The following is a 21,414-nucleotide window of genomic DNA, read 5'->3' as shown; positions in this document are numbered from 1 at the left end:
AAACTTAAGCTTAACCAATCAGAAACCACCAACTAACATCTAACTAGAAACTTTCCACTGTAATGTTCCAAATGAGGCCACTGCTCCACTTTACCAAATCAAGTATTTTCTTTTTCTTCCACATTTACCATATAAAATTCTTCCCCCACCCTCCCTAAGCCTCTCTGTTGGACCTCTGAGCTGCTTGCAGTCTGGGGCTGCCTAGTTTATAAATTTCTGAATGCTCAAATATATTTTCTAATGTTTCAAAGTGTCTCTGGTGTAGGAGGTTGTTGGTGGAGTGACCTGAGAATGTACAGGAATTGAGGGCATATGAGATCTCTGGACTCTGCACTCCATTTTGGTGTACACTCAAAACTACTCTAAAATAATAATATATCTTTAAAAATCTATAACTATCATGTAGCCCTTTTCAAGTCTCCAAATGGTTGGAGCCAGTTCGATTAAAGCTCAGAAAAAACTGGTTAATAAGTTAGTTCTGACCCAACTGGCAAGAAGAGGCAGGAAAGAGCCAGGCCAGGGGAGTATATTGCACATGCAGGCACCAGGAAACTGGAGGCAGCTTGGAGGCCCTTTAGCCTGGTCCTGAGCCCGCTGAAACTGCAGTTACAGGCACAGATGCCTGGGGCACCAATCTGCATCTGCCAACATCCAAGGCCGCATGAACACAAATGTGCAGAGTCTCCTCTGCGATCGGTAGCTAAGGATGGTAGGCCATGATTGGACTAGGATGGGAGATGAACTGAGAACTATAGATTCTGTAGGCTTTTGTTGTCTCTTCCCACCCCCAAGCAACAAGTGATGAACACACACACACACACCCCATAGTGACTAACAGGAACTTCCTCCAGGGGATTTGCAGAGAGGGGAGCAGAAAACATCTCAGGGGCCTTTCACAGCTACTTCCTTAAGCCCCCTTTCAGACAGTGCTGTCTAGACCTGTCAGCCCAAGCATCACCACCCTGATATGCAGAAGCTGGCATCCTTACCTGAAATTTAACATCAAGAAATGATCTCTTCTACTCAACACTGATAGAAATATCTCTAAGCAATGTCCTCATTGGCAGGGGTGGAGTGGGGGAGTTTCTTAAAAAGTGAGGCCTCTGCCTACCACCTAGAGAACCTGGAAATTTCCATCTGTGCCACAAAGTCCAAATCACTGGCCACTGCCCCAGTGTATGGCAGATTAGAACATCTCTCCATTAGATCTGGGTTTCTATTCCATTGAGTGAAATGGTTTCTCTATTACAGGAACAGAATAAGGGATCAAAAGGGTCTTACAACTGAACTCCAGTGTACAGCCTGCAGAGACACTAGGCTTGTGCAAATATGACACAGCGAGGCCCCAGGACCCTTAAGCCAGCTGAATGTACTGAGTTTCAGGAAACAGTGAGATACATTCAGCAAAACAGTGGGCTTCATGCTGAAAGAAGTCAATCCAAGTAAACACACATCACACACACACACACACACACAGAAGCACACACCCTAGTGGCCAATAGGTCCTCTCACCAAAAACCTGCAATCAGGAGAGCAGAAAGCCTCCCAGGGGTCCACCACTGCCCTTTCTGGAGCCCCTTATCAGACGGCCAGCCCCAGGACAGCACTGTCTGATCCTGGTCCAGCCCAAACTGCCATCACCCTGTGATGTGGGAGCTGGCCACTTCACCACAACCTCTGTGTCAGAAAAATTTCTCTTCCTTCTAAAATGATGAGGGGGAACCTTCAGACAGTGTCCAGATTAGGGTGGGTGGAGATGGGGGTTTCCTAGAAAGTCAGGCAGGGCAGGGCTGAAGCCCTCTGGGTTAACTGTGTGCTTTTGATATGAAGGCAGGTAAGACTGGACAGGTGGGGGTGTTAGTGAGGGGATGGACTAGGGTGTGCTGAAGAACTCCACTTGGGCTCTGCACACCAGGGAAAATGACCATAAAACATCCCATCTTCACTGCTCAGAGAAGGCTAGATCTGCTGTGAGCTAGAAAGCCATGTGGGGGCAGCTGATGAGTCATCAAATGGGAGAAATCTGAGAGCCATGTGTTCCACAGGCCTCTGGTCCTTGTTCAGGCAGCAGGGCACTGTGACATGTGGCTCCTTGGCCCTTTCCAGCCACCACCTTGATTGCCTGCTTCAGGGAAAGAGACTGAAGCCCAAGAATGGGGTCTTGCTCACCATAGGATGATGGCTCAGTGTGCAGAGCTGAGCTATGGCCCAAGAGGCAGAAGGTGGGGATGACCCAGGCTGAGCTGGGGGATCCAACTGAACATGCACTTGCTAAGAAGCTGTGGGCTAAGATGCCTTGGGACCCCAGTCTGGGTCTAGAATTGTAGCAAAACAGGCTACTGGTAAAAGTTCTTCAGAAGCCAACTCACTTTTGCTATCAACCATGGGCAAACAAACCAACCCCCACCACTTCCCACTCCCTCTGAAAGCCACCTGGCCCTCTGATCGACCACATCACAATGGTGTCACTCTGTAAGGCACAGGTAGACAAGGCATCCAGCCATGCACACTCCAGGGCCCACACATGTCCAGAATACACTTGTTCTTGTTGAGACTCCACTCTTCCAACTCAGACAAAAGCTCCCCAATCTCCTCAGCCACTCCCAAAAACTGGAGGCCTGAAAACTTTCATGCATGCCGCTATGGTCTAAACCACTCGTGGCAGTTTTGATTTTCATTTTCCTGATAATCAGTGATGTTAAGCACCTTTCTATATGCCTTTTCACCAACTGGATGTCTTCTTTGGCTAAATGTCTATTCAAATCCACTGCCCATTTACAAATCTGCTTTTTGTGAGCTTCTTGATGCTTTTCTTTTTTTTTTTTTTTCCTATTTATTTATACAAGTTCCTTAGGTATTTTGGATATTTTTAAAAATGATTTTCAATTCCACTGCCCAGTTATAAATCTGTCTCTTTTTTTTCTTTTTGAGACGGAGTTTTGCTGTTGTTGCCCAGGCTGGAGTGCAATGGTGTGATCTTGGTTCACAGCAACCTCCACCTCCCAGAGTCAAGCAATTCTCCTGCCTCAGCCTCCTGAGTAGCTAGGACTACAGGCATGTGCCACCATGCCCATCTAATTTTTGCATTTTTAGTAGAGGTGGGGTTTCTCCATGTTGGTCAGGCTGGTCTCGAACTCCCGGTCTCAGGTGATCCGTCCGCCTCAGCCTCCCAAAGTGCTGGGATTACAGGTGTGAGCCACCGTGCCCGGCCAATTATCCCTTTTTGTGGTTTTTTTTGGAGTCGGGGGAAGAACGGAGTCTCGCTTTGTTACCCAGGCTGGAGTGCACTGGTGTGATCTCAGCTCACTACAGCCTCCGCCTCCCAGGTTCCAGCGATTCTCCTGACTCAGTCTCCCGGGTAGCTAACATTACAGGCGCGCAACACATGCCCAGCTAATTTTTGTATTTTTAGTAGAGACGGGGTTTCACCATGTTGGCCAGGCTGATCTCAAACTCCTGACCTCAGGTGATCCACCCACCTCGGTCTCCCAAAGTGTTGGGATTACAGGCAGGAGCCACCACTCCCGGCCCTATTTTATGTTTTAACATCAGTCAACACTCATATTTAAAAATAAAAATAATAACAATGAATGGCGGTACCTTAGAACAAGGGAATTACATATCTTTCTCTTGTTCTAGTGCAGACATTTTGTCTACAAAATGTTATTCACAGATGAATTCATGAGAACATTACTGTGAATTTTAAACCCATATACAAGTGTATGCTCATTCATGAATATTTCAATAAAATAAAACTAATAGCAAAAAAGAATTCCAGAGTTGAAGCAGTTTCAGGAAAAAGGAGTTGGCAGTATGAAGTAAAATAGCAAAAAAAATTTTTTTTTAAATGGGTATATTTGTGCCTACAACTTTTTTTTAATTATAGCATTAGACAATGTGTGTGTATATATATATAGAAAGCAATGGAAGTGGCATTGTTTTCATACTAGTCTAGAACATTAAAATATATGTAATATGTGGTCAGTAAAATAATGGCCCCCCAAAGATGTCCACAGATTCCTAGAATCTTACATGAAAACGGTACATCATGCATGTGATTCAGGTAAAGACCTTGACATGAGGAGACTACCCTGGTGCTATGGAATGAACGTTGTGTTCCGTCAATGTTCATGTGTTAAAATCCTAACCCTCAAAGTGATGGTATTAGGAGGTTAAGCCTTACGAGAGACTCTGCCCTCATGACTGGGATTAGCACCTTATTAAAGGCACAAGGGAGCTTGTTTGTTCCTCTCACCATGTGAAGACACAGCAAGAAGGAAGCCTCTGTGAGAAAGCAGGCCTTCACCAGACACCAAAACTGCCGGCACCTTGATCTTGCACTTCTCAGCCTCCAGGACTGTGAGAAACAAAGTTCTGTTATTTATAAGCTACCCGGTCTAATGCATTTCCTTGCAGCAGCCTGTATGGATTAGGACAGTGGGCTCATGTGGATGATGACGGTGTCTCCATTCAGGACTAAGTAAGCACATGAGTCCTTAACAGTGGAAGAGAAGGGGAAGGAAAGAGCCACAGAGACATGTGGCCATAGAAGAAGGGTCCATGGGATGCAAGGTTGCTAATGGTGAGAGTGGAGAAAAGCCCAAAGCCAAAAAATGCAGGCAGACTCCAGAATGTGGAAAAGGTGAGAAAAAAGATCCCCTAGAGCCTCTAGAGATGAAGGTAGCCTTTCCAACACCTAGATTTTAGCCCAGTGAGATCCACATCACACTCTGACATACAGGAGTGTAATAAATTTGTTTTATGCCCTGACATAGTGGTAATTTGTTGTAGCAGCAATGGACTAGTAATATATAAATATATATACACACACACACACACACACACACACAAACACTACCCCCTCACCACACACACACACACATAACTATATATATCCTGCCCTTCAAAATTGAAGCAGATAAACTACACATTAGCATTAACTTAGCTGGGTGTGGTGGCACATGCCTGTAGTCCCAGCTACTCAGGAGGCTGAGAGGGAGGATCACTTGGGCCCAGGAGTTTAAAATCAGCCTGGGCAAACACACTGAGGCCACATTTCAAAAACAAACAAACAAAAAACACAACAAATCTTTGATTAAGCTCATTTCCCACATTTGAAGAGGAGACAATTATTAGATAAAGAGGAGAAAAGAGAAAGAGCTGCTGACTTCTGTGGTGGAAGCACAGGCACAGGCCCAAACATACTCCTGTCCTCCTGGCTTTCCTGTCCCTTCTCATAAGGGACACAGGAACCTCTCAAACTGAACCATGGATCACAGACCCATACTCAGAACTCAATACAGTTTTGTTCTATGATTTTTTATATATCTGTGTCCCTGTTTCTGCCTCCCATTCCCAACTCCCTTACTCTAGTTAGAAAAAAATGGCTATTATCAAATATGAGTACATCCTCATATACTAATGCCAACTGATCACCAGCTGGTTTTCTTCTTTTGCGAAGTCATAAATCTTTAGGCTTTAACACATCTTCCAAGCAATAGAATGTTATTTTCCAGTTCATTAACACAAATTCTATATTTAAAATGAAGACTTCACAAGTTGATTTAAATAACATATTAATGAAAATAGACTGGCCATGGTTCAAACTGACATTTTAATTAAATGTGATGATAGGTTGGGTAACCTAGCAGTACTCTAAAATGACTTTTGGTTATGGCTTTTTCCATATTATGTTTAGGCTGAGGCATCCCTAAATGATTCAATTGTAATTCCCCTTCTTAAACATGAGATTTATCTTTACAAAATATTTTCTTAAAATTACAAGTTAATTCTATAGTTCATGCATACATAATCTCAGGAGATATCAGCTGTATGTGTACACACATACATATAGGTATTTGTATATACAAACATTACATAATTAAAAAAAAACTTATTAGTAGGGTACAACCACGAAGACAAAGAGGCTTTGTGTAATGTGATGGAAACACAATTGCAGGACAAACAACAGGCTGCTGTGAGGGCTGTATTTACCCTTTCCACTGTAAGACCTGGAAAAACATGGATAGAAGATATTTAATCCCCATAACAGAAAATTTAGGGTGCAGAAAACATCCCACAATTTTTACAGACAATGTCAATAGAAAGGCATTCAAGGCAGGGAATACACAGTGTGACAGTATACAAAAATAAGCAGGTTGATGGTTTAGATTTATGAGACAAGAGAAAGAAATAGTAGATGATGTCATAATTCTCCTTTTATGGAGTTATGAAAATTCTTCATTTTATATATGGTCAGGTGCTTTCAAATGTCAATGAGAAAAATATTTAAAGGAAGAATCAAATCTAAGACGTAGAGAGATCTTTATAAAAGTGACCTTCAGGCTAGGCACGGTGGCTCACACCTGAAATCTCAGCATTTTGGGAGGCCCAGGTGGGCAGATCATGAGGTCAGGGGATCAAGACCATCCTGGCCCACATGGTGAAACCCTGTCTCTACTAAAATACAAAAAATTAGCCAGGAGTGGTGGTGTGTGCCTGTAGTCCCAGCTACTCGGGAGGCTGAGGCAGGAGAATCACTTGAACCTGGGAGGCAGAGGTTGCAGTGAGCCGAGATAGTGCCACTGCACTCCAGTCTGGTGACAGAGCAAGACTCCATCTCAAAAAAAAAAAAAATTTTTTTTTTTCATTCTGAGAAGGTATAATCATCAACACATTCTTGAGCACAACTATGCACACAGGCACTTCCGCATTCACAAGCCATGCTGTGCGCACACACTGATGCCCCTAGATTCCTTTTTTGAAGAGATGGTGTCTTGGTGTGTCACCCAGGCTGGAGAGCAGTGTTAGGATCATAGCTCACTGCAGCCTCAAACTCCTGGGTTCAAGTGATCCTCCTACCTCAGGCTCCTGAGTAGCCTGAACTACAGGAATGAGCCACCATGCCCAGCCAATGTTTTCATTTTTTTGTAGAGATGAAATCTTGCTATGTTGCCCAGGCTGGTCTTGAACTCCTGGCTTCAAGGAATCCTCCTGCCTTGCCCTCCCAACATGCTGAGATTACAGGTGTGAACCATTGTGCCCAGCCACCGGATTCTTTATTAAGAAGAAAACTTGTTTGCTGACATGTAGGCAATGAAGTGATACATAGTAGTTCATAAATTACTAATTTACAAGTCAATATAAATGAGTTAACACAAAATAACAGCATAAATTAATAAACAGTTTACGACTTCAAGTTTCTTTTTTTTCTTTAAAACATAGCTCTGACAGAGACTACTACTTATCCATTCCATGGAAAAGTCAGAGGTGGTTAAAATGTCAGAGGTACACTTATTAACACCTTGCTGCCTTTTGTGTAGCCTCCTCTCAGTACTCCACCAGTTGGGATTGACACACCTCTCCAGCTGGGTTCAGGAGCCAGACAGGAGCACACAGAACAGGGAATCCAAAGCCATCTCTGACACTAGAAGCAATGAAAACATAAATAACCAAACATATTATCAAGAAATGAACAAGAGATCGATATCAAGCCCAGCAAGAAGAGAAGAAAGCATTTAATCTGCCAGGCTCTCATTCTAACAAAATAATTTACGACACGCATGTCTCTATCTGACATATGTGAATAGAAAAAGAAGAGGTGACAATAGAGTAGAGAATTCCTCTTCCAATTGTCTCTGATCTATCCAACCTTTGTTACAGGTCAGAGAGTTCTCCAATTTATAATTAAACAAGAGAGATAATGTGGCAACCAGGACACAGAGATGTACTGAGAGTACTGCTCAGCTCTCTGCCTAGGCCTGATTCTGATGATCCCTGACAATGAGCGCTGTGAAATTTACAGCAGATCAATACACATACACACAAACACACAAAAGAGATACTTCATGGGCAAAAAGCACCAAAGATATAAAATAAAATGCCTGAAAGACCATAAAACAACTTCTGATGAAATGCTGTTTTCATTTTGCAGTAGTGAAATATTCACCACCAAACCTACAATTAGCTTAAAAATTACAATAGGTACAGTACTTTTGGATCCCATCTCCAATTCACACCTTATCAACATGTAATAATCACATTGCATCTACAACAAAGCTGGATGGACTTTATATGCTGAATACAACTTGTACAGTAAGAAGGAAACTTTTTGAAATAATGAGAATACAACATTTGTATGCCATGCTCTACTTCACAAAAGAAAATACAATCGTTTCTATTTTTAAAATGTATTGAAATAAAATACAGAAAAGAGTATTCTAATACCAGTTAACACTAAGAGAATATATCTCTAAACCAAAGATCTTGGATCTTCTAGAAAGACAAAATCAACCAGTATATATTTGGGTAAGAAAAAAAAATAAAGAGATCAAGAAAGGAGAGAAGACGTTAGCACAGAATCATCTCCAAAAATGGCTTTCCGACGCGTTTGACCAGTTTTCAAGTCCATTTGTTTTTCCTCCTTTGGCATCAACAGCCTATATTACCAAGGATATGCAAAATAATTCAATTTGTACATTAATCAGCTAATCTAGAAGTGGCAATATAGTCAATGAAAATACAAAGAAACAGAAAATGTCAATGAATTGCTTAAGATGTTTAAGATGACACAGCGTAGGGAAAAAATGATCTGATAAACACTGGAAGAGATAATAAGCAAACTCAGGCAGGTTCCCTAACACCACACTTCAAAAGAACTTATAGAAAGAATAAAGGAATAACCCTTAAAAAACAAAAAAATCTAATTTTAGAAAAAAATTGCTTAAAAGGGAAGTTAGTGTTTTGTAGATCTTCTGGAAAGCTGATTAATTTCTAAGCTAAAAACACATGATCCTTAAGAGAAATGGCTGAGTCCAGCCCCAAGGCAGGAAGAGGACAAAATGAGACTGGATCCTCTTGTTCTGTCAGAAAGTAAGAAATGGTCAAAGACTAACAGAGACAGTTGAAAGGACACAGGAGACAGGCTGAAGGCTCCCGCAGCCGAATCTGGGACAGCACAGGCATCAGAAAGAACAATGACAGTGATGGAAAATAACCCATGGAATAAAACACAAGTGCATTAGTCAGCAGTGATACCGAAACAAAGAGGAGAAGAGAAAGCTCTTTGTTAAAAATGCCAGGTAACAAACGTAGAAGGAATGACAGAGGAAGAACATCCATTTTAAGTCACCAGTGCCATAACTGATAGAGAAGATCATCAGGGGGCTAAAATCACTGGATGAAAGAAAACTATACGAAGCTTTTTAACGTAGCACAATAGATAAAAGTATGAAAACATAAATTAGAAAAAACTAAAAATCATACCATAAGAGATGGATAAGTTAGAATACAGGAATAACAGGCCAGGCATAGTGGCTCACATATGTAATGCCAGGATTTTGGGAGGCCAGGTCGGGAGGATTGCTTGAGCCCAGGAGTTTGAGACCAGCCTAGGCAACATAGTGAGAACTCGTCCCTAGAACAAAACAAAAAAAATTAGCTGGGAGTGGTGGTGCACTCCTGTAGTCCCAGCTACCTGCGGGGCTGAAGCCGGAGGATCACTTGAGCCTGGGAGTTCAAGGCCGCAGTGAGCCAAGATCACGCCACTGCACTCCAGCCTGGGAGACAGTGAGACCTTATCTCAAAACAAAAACAAAGAAACCACAATAACAAAAAAACACTGGTAACAACAAAATCATGACTACATAAAGACTGTATAGAAAAAAATGCTCAGAATATAGAAATAAAATTATGTATTTTACCTGTAACTATATTAGAAGAGAGTATTCTTGTAGACAAGAATGACTAGAAGGATATGCAAAAATGAAAATAGCTAACAACACTCATTATGTCAGGCACTGTGGTAGGTAGTTTATGCACATCGTAACAAATTACATACTACGTTATCTCAAAATTTTCAGGTAAATTTTAATGGGAGTCATAAATCAATACAACAAAATCAACGTTTTGCAAACATCAACTAAGCATAAAGGTATACAAATTCCCAACCCAGGCTGAAAAATAATTCACATAAGCCACACATCAGTGGAAACCTACCCATGGGAGATAATACAACATAATCTAAATAAAACTTTCAGAGACAAGGCATGTGGCTTCTGGACAGCCACAAACTCCCTGACTTTGCTTTAGTGTTTTGGCCACCAAAAGAAAGCCAAGTGGCCTCAGGTCTCTTAAAAACCAAAAAAGTAACCTATGGAAGATGGCGTGGTATTTGAGGAATATTTGAGGTCTGTTGAAAAATGCATCCTGTATTTTTTTTTCAAGATAAGACTCCCTTGTAATGTCAGGTAGTGAAGAGCCCTCAGAGACACATGCACACACAAAGAAAAACAAAACAACATAGAATGAATCCCACCAAAATGTGTTATGATGTCAGAATTATGGGTGATATGATCTTCTGTAATATATCTTTTTATTAAAAATAGAAAAAAAAGCAGACTTACCCTTGATTATCTATAGCCTCTGACCCAAGTGGTTTGGAATCGGAAAACAGCATCACTCGACTTGAAGCCATCTTGGCATCCATGGTGGAGTAGGTGGAGATGAGACTCTGGACCAGCTCATGGGTGGGCCCCACCTTGTCCTGTCAAGGCCACCAAGAAAGGGCACGTGAGGAAAGCACAAAGATCCTGGAGAGACACTGGTTTCAGTCAGTTTCTCAAAATTATCTTAGACACATTTCCTGAGAACCTTTCTTAATGCCACAAAAACCAGAGAAGAAAATCCTTATAACAAAGCTTGAAATGGATCCCCATTTCCATTAAACTTTTCCAAAGCTCAGTGAGTATATAAGCTGATAACCTAAACACCTAGCTAGAAAAACCTCAGTTCTAGTGCTATAACAATGCTAGCTTTTCTAACATTTTAAAATAACCCTGCTTTTAACCCAAAAAAATTCAACTACAGAACTAAGAAATAAATATTGGAAATCCACTTTAAAATAATGAGGAGACCACTGTGAATGAGAAAAAGAAAAAGACAAATGAGAGCTGGAAAGCACACTGATTTTGTAGAAACAGAAATAAGCCTTGCAGGTGCCACACTGGCAGCAGTGCCCGCGCTGGGGCCACGGATCAAGGAGGCATGGAGGACAGGACTCTTCTGCTTGGTACAATGAAAAAAAGGTATTCTTTTTATTCTACATATTGGCAATATGCATTTGGGCCTTTATTATAAGTACAAGAGAAAAATCTTCAATAAATAAAAGCTGAGTACATTACTTTTTTGAATTAAAAAATAGATTTGGAAAGAATAATGAGAGTTCAGAGCAATGACTCCCGCCTCACTGAAAACCGTGGCTGCCACCAAGGTCAACATAGACAGTGTCTTTGTCATACAGCACACCCCCAACTCCAGAAAGAGGCGCATAAACCAGCTGCTCCTTAATTAAACAGCGCTTTTGTTGTTCAGGAAGAGCACAAGGGTCTGGGAGGAAACTGACCCTTTGTCACTCGTGGCAAAATCTTCTACCCCTGGAAGACAGGACCCAAAAAGCCAGCTTCAACTGACAAGAAGTCAGTAAGTATCTACTGTTGACAGGGGTGTTAAAAACGATGCACAGTCCAAGGGATTAAACCATGACCCTAAAGAAGGGCACTGTGCCACACTGGAACAGTGGCCCTCTAGCTACAAGAGGTCAGAGAAGAGGGGATTTGGTAACACCTTTGCAGGCCTACACATAGCTGGCTTACTTTTAAAACCTCCAGCAAGGCCATCTTCCCTTGTTTGGTCATTTTTCAGTTCTTCTGAGAAATGAAGCCATCCCAAGAATCCCATGTGTAATTCTAGTATGTTCTACGACAAGAGAATACCTGGCATGTGAATTTGGCTTTTATTTTTCAAGTGTGCTCCTCTTAACCATAAAGTGACACCTGCCAGTCACATTTTGTTCGGATATCCTCCGGGTTTGTCAAACCTTCCATCCTAGAAAAATACTCAATCATACAACAGAAATGAATGCCAAAAGTTCCTATACCTCCTTTCATGTGTCAATGATTCATCACACTCTTGTCCACTAAGCACATCATTTAGAGACTAGAAAATGCAGAAATAAGGAAGCACTGTTCACCATCCAGCAGAGGAAAAGGGGCAGGCACACAACGGTGTCTCTAGGCTGAAAGTGACATTCATTCTGTAAGACACCAGACACGGAGATGATGTCCACCTGGGGTCAGGGAACAGTGAAGAACATATTCAGAAAATCCCTTTCTGGAAGAGGGTGAGCCTGTGCTCTGAGATTTGTACTGTGGCTTGGATTCTGGCAGGTGGAAAAAGGGTATTCCAGGCTGAGATAACCACAGCACAAAGAAGAGCACAAAGGAAGGAAACTCAAGGCACACACGAAGGACTCAAGCACCTGGGCACGAAGGCAGCATCACTGAAAACTGAGGCTGAACGTAGGATGGGGCCACATCCTGTAGCCTTAAATGCTTCCAAGTCCTCCCATTTTCCTGAACATCTCACAATTTATTTACTCCCAAAGGCACAGCATCTTTGAGCAATGATATAATTAGACATTTTCCATCAACTACACTTCTACCCGCACTATTCAAATAGGCACAAAATAAATCCTATCACTGTTCTTTTTCTAGCTTTTTTAGCTTTGAAATATATGGCCCAGGAAGAAAAAGTTGACAATCACTTTTTACCTGTCTGCCAGGATATAAGGGTGAGAAGTTTGCCATGTGAGAGGCCTAAACTTCATAACTGCAATAAAATGGCCCAGATTGTGGATTTCTTGGTTTTGATATTCTCCATGCACCATTCCAGAAAGGTAGAACAGCTTGACACCCTAAACATCAAAGGAAAATTTAAAATTAAATTTCAATTAAATTCTCATCAATACTGCAACAAAATAAAAGCTCTAAACAAGAAGCAATCCTAAGAAGGGAGAATTCCAGCAAAGCCACTGTCCTGATGCTTTCAGAGCCTTGCTGGCTTCTTTCAGGACTTACTAGAACCCCACAGAGGCAGACTGCTCTGCAGCCAAGCCGGGGCATCCGTCTAAGTATGGTGAGGGGAGGGAGGTGAGGCCTCTGAGCACAGAAATGGTTCTGTGGCCGATGGACCAGAGCAGTATGGAAAGGAAGGGGCAGTGCCTGGTCCTATAACTGGGAGAAACTTCTGATTTACTCTATTAAGTCCCGACCCCAAAACACCCAGACATTGCCTGGTGCAGCAGGTACAGAGACAAATGAGATACACCAAGAGGCCCAGAATAAGCACTCTCTTGAGGGAAACCTTCCAGAGACTGGGAACACATACACAAAGGGAATACAGGAGGCAAATCCTAGAGAGACGCTTAGTAACGTCTCTTCAGTCTTTTTTGTTTGTTTGTTTGAGACAGAGTCTCACTCTGTCACCCAGGCTGGAGTGCAGTGGACAATCTCAGCTCACTGCACCCTCTGCCTCCCAGCTTCAAGCAATTCTCATGTCTCAGCCTCCCGAGTAGCTGGGATTACAGGCGTGTGCCACCACACCCGACCAATTTTTGCTTGTTTAGTAGAGACGAGGTTTGGCCATATTGCCCTGAGCTTGAAACTCCTGGCCTCAAGTGATCCACCCGCCTCTGCCTCCCAAAGTGCTGGGATTACAGGTGTGAGCTACTGTGCCCGGCCTCTTCAGTCTATTTTAAAAGGATTATACTGTTAGTTTCTAACAATTATTTCTCTTCCTACCAGGTAAACTTCTGTCCAGAACCTGTGTTTTAATCGCTTCTTTGTCTTCTTCAGTTGCCTATCATGCTTGAAGGAGTCGAGGTGAGTGAGAACTCCCATAATTTTAGGAAAGCCATGTACTTGACAGATGTTTAGAAACTCAAATGTTTCCATTTCAAACCCAAAGCTGGCATCTATAAGCATCAGTACCTAAAAGCAGAACATATTATTTCTCAAAGAAACTACCAAAACAGACCACCTACACTAAGGGTTGGCAACTGGCCCACCGGCCAAATGCAGCGCATCACCTATGTTTGTAAATAAAGTTTTATTGGAACACAGCCACATTAATTCATTTACATATTGTCTATGGCTGCCTGTGCACTACAACTGCAGAGCTAAGTAGCTGCAAAAGATATGATCCACAAAGCCAAAAATATTCACTACCTGGCCCTTGACAGAAAAGTCCCACTGCAGACTAAATCAAATGACCACACAGGCATCACCCAGAGAAACCACCACCCTCTGACTTGCTCTAAAAGGCAACTGTAAGACAAGGACCACTAGGATATAAACTTCCATTTTAAGAATTCTAATGCATGAGAAGTAACTCAGAAAAGGCTGGGTCTAACCTGGCCCTTACCTAAGAAATCCTAATGTAAAGAAATGAAGTTTTCTGTAACGTATTTTTAAGCCAAATAACAGGTCTCTGACATCCAAAGAATGGGAAGAAAGTGATAATCAATGAAATATATTAAATAGGTACAGAAAACCAACCTCTTCTTTCAATCTCCTCACAGAAAAAAAAAAAAATCTGTTTTTTGCTGGGAAGTATGCAGTGGAAACCTCTATCTTGTATGTTAATTTGTATAACTCAATTGCTCAGAAATTTTTTTAAATAGCTACCAGTTTAGAATTAAGTCAAAATACAGTAAGATTATGATGAATGGTAGTCTATAAGAAAATATAAGCAGATAAGACCAATTTTTAAAATTTAAGACACTTCAAAGATGCAAAATAATTTCAGAACTGATTCCTGGAAACTTCTAGTTTTAATATTAAAGATAGTTCTGTTGTTATCTTTCCAAGGATAACTAAAAATAACACAAAATGGAAACAGAAATGCCCACCTTCGATTAAACTAGGAAACATTCAAAACCCAAAACCACAGAATATATGAAGTTGGGCTTGTAGGAAAGCACAGCTGCCACTGCAGACTGAGGCAGCAAGCAGAGCTCTCCAGCAACACTGGACCAGCTCAAAGAACAGGTGGAATATCCTCACACCACATCTGATGCCACAGAGTGCCAAGGGGCAAGCAGCTAGTTGTAGGGTCAGGAAGAACAGGGAGCTAACAGTCCCTCAGCTGCCAATCTTTGTCATCTAAGCCAGTGTTACTCCCATAATCTACACACGCATGTACACACCCAAATCCATGTATTGTTTGTGCCTTTGCCATACTCAGGAGGCTTTGACAACCCAGAGCAGAGCAATCAACATAAGCTAGGCTAAATAAATTATGGTGCATCCACAGAAGGAATATTATATTAAAAAGAAGGAGGCAGAGCTACAGTACTTACTGATCATATGCCTCCAAGATATATTACACGAAAAAAGCAAAACATAGAACAATGTGTAAAATAAGCTACCATTTCTGTTTTTAAAGGGTGGCATGTGTGTTTATATGTATCTGGAAGGATACCACTCTGCAGGGACCTGAGAGACCAACGGTTAGAGCAAGGAAAAAGAAAATACGCATTGTGTGTACCCTACATTACAGTTAGAGTGCTTTACCAAATGTGTGTGCTCCTTTTGAAAATCTTAAAAAGATTTACATAGGCATCTTTCTCAATGATAGTTAAGAGGCTGGGAAGGGGAGCAGGGAGGGAGGGACAAAGTGGGAAAGGTTAACAGTTACAAAAATACAGTTAGATAGAATAAATTCTAGTGTCCAACAGCATACCAGGGTGACTATAATTTATTATATAATTCAGAATAACTAAAAGAATGAAATTAAAATGTTCCTAACACAAAGAAATGATAAATGTTTGAAGCGACGGATATCTGAATTACCCTGATTTGATCATCACACATTGCATGCTTCTATCAAAATACTACATGTACCCCATAAATATGTACAACTATTATGCATCCATAATAACTAAAAAATAAAAAAAGTAAAGGCATCTCTTAATATGTATGTCTTTAAAATTAGAAACTTGCTACATTTTAAAGAAAAGAGAAACAAATGACTTCTATGAACTATTTCAATCATTTCAAGTATACAAGATTTAGTAATCTTTACACAACTTTACATTAATAACACTTATTTTTACTAATAGTGGCATTACATGTTCAAAATTTGAACGTTATTTAGTTTTCTGACATTACAATGGCATAACTTTAAAATCTGTACTACTTTTTACTTTATATTTTAGGAGTCTCCCTGGGCCAAAGAATAAAATCTGTAGCTCTAGAAAAAACTAAACAAAAATGAAAAAACCAAGGTATCTGTCACCTCACACTTCCTAATCAATATGGCTTATTTTTTTGCTAATTTTTTTTTTTTTTTGAGATGAAATTTCGCTCTTATTGCCCAGGTTGGAGTACAATGGGGTGATCTCGGCTCACCACAACCTCCGCCTCCCAGGCTGAAGGGATTCTCCTGCCTCAGCCTCCTAAGTAGCTGGGATTATAGGCATGTGCCACCTCATCCGGCTAATTTTGTATTTTTAGTAGAGACGGAGTTTTTGCATGTTGGTCAGGCTGGTCTCGAACTCCTGACCTCGGGTGATCTGCCCACTTCAGCCTCCCAAAGTGCTGGGATTACAGGTGTGAGCCACTGCGTCTAGACTTTTTTTTTTTCTTTTTTGCTAATTTGTATTTTATTTTTGCTAATTTAAAAGACAGTTAATAGAATATCAGAAATAGTGAACATTATCATTTCCATAAATGCAAGAGCATGTACATTTTCCATACACTGAGTACTGTCTAAATTTTCTATTGATAAACTCTGACCACTTCTTCAGGCAATTCATGTACTTACTTTAGCATTATCATTAAGGATGAAGGTTCTTGAACCATCAGGAACAAGGGTCCCATCTTCACACAAGTTATTTAACTGCTGGGAGGCTCTATTTCATCTTATGTAAACTACAGATAATACCTACTCACCTCAAGGGTGTATCAAGGGTTTATGTAAGCTAAATTTGTAGAAAGCCATTAGCACAGTGCCAGGAAGGGTCCAAGAAGAAATGGTACTTACTATGATATATTTGTACATATATATGTATGCATGTTAATGAGCTCTTATTAGCTGCGTTCATTAATGGTTTTCTCTATCCTGTGATTTGCTTTTAGAGTTTGGAATACATTTCATTGTGCACATTCCATTTGTATTATTAATATGACAACATTTATTACTATTATTATTATCAATTCAATCACATCTACTATATCCCTGATGATGACGATGATTCCTTTAATAATCACAAAACTCTCTTCCCTTCATCACGGGGTAAATAACCTATCACAATGCTGTAAGTCACCATCAGCACCCCAGGCTGCCCCTGCTGACTTACCAGATCTGCTACTTTACCCAGATCAATCATCATGTTAATGTCACACTGACATTCAATAATGGTGAATCTGTGCTTTTTACCTATAAGTGAAAAGATGAAAATTTTACTTTAAGAAGACCCTGAAAACACTCTAACCATCAACTCTAATTTTCATTTTTTAATTGCATCCAGTAAAACATCATATACATTTACAGGAGTGTACAAGAAGTTCATTTTTATAGGCAAAAACTGGCAAAATAAAATAAATTCCATCCTGTTTTTCTTGCTGTGTTCTAAATTTAAATAATATCAAGTCTACCCAGATGAATAAAAGTGCTTAAACAGGGAAAATTCTGACTGCACAGGCTCCACGATAACCATGATCCTGCTGTTCAGCTGCAGGCCAATGTCTTCGCCTCTATCAAAACTTCCCGTATTCCCACTATAGCTACAAACATCCTCAAACATAATGCAACAGAATATTCATAACGATAATTATGTCCAAATTAAGGTAATAAGAAAACAGTCAAGAAAATATGGCTGGGCACCATGGCTCACACCTGTAGTCCTGGCACCTTGGGAGGCCAAGGCAGGTGGATCCCTTGAGCCTACGAGTTTTGAGACCAGCCTAGGCCACATGGGGAAACCCCATCTCTACAAAAAAGAAAGAAAAAAAAAGAAAAATTAGCGAGGCATGCTGGCATACACTACTCAAGGTAGGAGGATTGCTTGAGCCTGGGAGGTTGAGGCTGCAGTGAGCTGTAATCACACCACTGCATTCCAGCCTGTGCCACACAGCAAGACTCTGTCTCCAAAAAAAAAAAGAAAATATGGATGCTCCAAAGATAAAGAAAAGCTTCAATCCAACTATGTTATTGCAATAACAAGAGATTTCAGAGTGTACATTGCCATTCTACCACTGGAAGTTTGTTTCATTTTCCCTCAAACTTGGAAAGGTCGCCATCTCCCAAAGCAGACAAATTCTCCCAGGAAAAAGAGAAAACACACACTTCCACCAGCATGTGGCTTCATAAGGGCAAGCACGTGCACCTGGCACATAGGAGGTATGTGCTGTCTGTTAAATGATGTGTTCACAGTGACCAGGCCTGCTAGGCCCTTCCAAGGAACATGCTTGGCAAAGCCACAGAGCAGTCAGGATAAGACACGTATCACATCCTCATCTCTGGGAACTTACCCTTTTCTGAAGTTATAGCTAACTTAGTAAAAGTATAAGAGAGGTAACATGATATGACAAAATTTCACATGTTCCACTCAAGAAAACAACAAACACACGCACGTCCCTCAGATGACAACAGCCACGCCGACTCTGTGTCTGCGGCGGCATGTCCTACCTGACACGATCGTCACAATCGTCACAGGGCCTCTGATCTCGGTCAACTTCTGCCAATGAAGTTCCGAATGAGGCATTGTATCAAAGTGCTCTTTCCAACTTTGGAGGCCCCGTCACCACTACCACTATTGCTGGGGGCTCTAGTGGAGTTCCATCAACCACTGGAATATGATGCTTTTTTTTCTTCAAATCCTGAGTCCTATTCATTAAAAACAAAAAAAGAATGTAAACTCACTTTCAAAATAGAGTAAAAGTAGACTTTTTAAGTATACTTATAGATATGAATACTTTAGTATATTTTATAGAGTACAACAGACAATATATAAATATAATTAACTTGTCAATTATTAACTTGTTAACTTCTGACCCCCATCCAAATAACTGCTATTCAATAAAGATGTAACAAGATGACTTCAATAGTACAGAGAGTTGAAATTTAAACACTCCTTAAATCTGACTGTTTTATGAGTGATTTTAATAGTTTTTTAAAAACCAAGAGGTAAATACCGAGGCAGTGCATCATAACGGATAAGAACAGAAGCTCTGGAGTTAAATTTGGCTCTCCTATTTACTGGTTATATGATTGGAGGTAACTTGTTTTCTTGACCTCAGTTTTCTTGTCCATAAAAAGAGGGCAATAATGATTCCTACTCTGATAAGGCTGCTGGAAGGATTTAGTTGAATAATGTTTAAAGTACACTGCTAAGAATATCACAAGGACTCACTAAAGAAAGCTATGTTAGTATTAAATATTGTAATTTTTATATTTTATATTACAACTTTGTGAAACATATCCAGAGGGAAAAAGCACACTTATCACCATAGAAACAGTTTAAAGTTTAGGAACAAATTCTATAAATTGTTGTATCTTGTGCAAGAAACACCAACCAGTGTGCAGATGCTGGAGGCAAGGCAGCTTCTATGGGAAGTCTTCTCACGTTTTAGTAAAAGCCACACAGCATGCATCTCCATGTCCTTTGGAGCTGGACTAGACTTGTGAATCCAAATGTCACTCGTGAGAGGCTCCTACTACTTAAAAAGAATCAATGGAAGAAGCATCAGACTGTAGCTAAACATACCTGTGAAAGGATCGAGCCATCTGCATGGCAGACTGAACTGCAAAAGCTTTGGAATTTCTCTTCCAGGCATTTTCTTCGTCTCCTAGCTGGAGATCCTGCAGATGCTGCTTCTTTTTCTTTCCAGCTTTGGGTCCACTGTTTTTCTTTCTGTGTTTCTTCTGGTCCTTAGTCTCCACAGTGGCTATTTACCAATAACAACTAACTCTAACCTACAAGGAAGAAGGTTGAGGTAAGGAGGTGGGAAAAGCATTTTACTATCCAGGCAATACCCAGGGAAAAACATTAAATTTCATTTATTGCTTTATGAAGACATGATGTATTTGTTCACTGAACAAAGGTAGAAACTGCTTAACCATCCCCAATTTCATTTCTCTCTGTTATGCTATAAATTAGAGGAGTTACCTCTGCTAAGGTTACATTTTATGGTTAAGTTACTTTTTATTCATCTTAAGTGTCAACATCACCAGTATCTATTTCCAAGGATGGAAATATTCTATATCTGTACTTTTCAGCCATTTAGCCATTAGCCACATATGATTACTTAAAATGTTCTTAAAGAAACTGAAAAAATGAATTTTTAATGAATTTCATTCTAACTCTAAATAGTCACATGTGGCTACCATACTGGACAGCTCAGACCTAGATATCGACTGGGCTAATGAAGTGGTTTCCTAACCTAAACTAAAACTTAAATTGTAATAATTCAAAACGTTTTTATGAACTCCCAATAGGATCGCAGTATTACTTTTAGTACCTGTCAACTCTGTAAAACTCCTAAATTATAACTCATCTACATACATTTGAAAAACAGCAATATCTGTATGTGTGAGACATGACTGGTTCTAAATGATGCCTGGAGACCCCATGGACTTACAGAGACCCTTCCAGTGATTTCTGAGGTACCTGGGAATCTGTGGCCAATAAATTGGTAATCACTGAATTAGTGAGTTTTTTAAGAATATCGGGCTGCATAAAATCTGACAGCTTGATTGAAAAAAAGCGGGACAGGGTGCCATTTCATTCAATTAAGGTCTTGTATTAATTCCGTTTAATAAATGTTTGGTCTATCTCTGATGTGCTAGCCACTGTGCCAGTAAATGGATATAGCTATGACCGGACTTCCAGAGGAAATCCAAACTAGTATCTTCCGTGCCATGCAATAAGGGCTACATTGCAAGGCTGCACAGGGTGCTACTGGAGCACAGAAGTGAGTCAAGAGGCTTCCCACAGACATACAACACGAGCGGAAACAGAAAGTCTTTATATATCACCATAACATCAAGGAACACCGGCCGGGAGTTAGGAGAGCTGGGCACTAGGAACACTTTGAAACTGAATAGCTGTGTGATTTCCGAGGTTACGTTGCTTCTCTACTATATTTTAGTTCCGAAGTTGTACTAATGTTTCTCTTTTGCTCTTGGTGGGAAAAGCACAATTTGGGGTCAACAGATTCGGCTCAGGTCTAAGTCGCCTGCTGGGACCACGTCGCCAGGAAACCACGTCTCCTGGACACCCTCCCTCCCCGTCAGGCTCTCTGCAGGGATTCACCCCGTTCCCTCTCCCAACGACTCCCGGGCACACCTCCGCCAGAGGCGAAATATGCTGCTCCTGGGGAGCAAAGATGACCCGGAGGACCGGGGGAGCATCTTCCCACGCGCACGACTCGCGATCTTTCCAGTGCTCCAGAGCCGGGGACCCCACTGCCGCCTACCCCAGCCCGCGGCACCGAACCTGCTCACAACTGCGACTCCTCAGGTCCGCTTGAACACCGCCGGAAACGGAAATTCGCCATCGCGCCGACTCACGGG

The 21,414-nt window shown here is 41.0% G+C and overlaps 1 pseudogene; it reads right to left on the bottom strand.

Annotated features, from left to right (window-relative positions):
* Positions 1 to 5,596: 5,596 nt before the first annotated feature.
* On the bottom strand, positions 5,597 to 19,791 carry LOC129045015 (ribosome biogenesis protein BMS1 homolog; annotated as a pseudogene).
* Positions 19,792 to 21,414: the final 1,623 nt, after the last annotated feature.

This window comes from Pongo pygmaeus, chromosome 8, assembly GCF_028885625.2.
Source record: "Pongo pygmaeus isolate AG05252 chromosome 8, NHGRI_mPonPyg2-v2.0_pri, whole genome shotgun sequence".
NCBI lineage: Eukaryota > Metazoa > Chordata > Mammalia > Primates > Hominidae > Pongo > Pongo pygmaeus.
The sequence above is the reverse complement of the archived record's forward strand: the minus strand, read 5'-3'. Positions and strand labels throughout refer to the sequence as shown.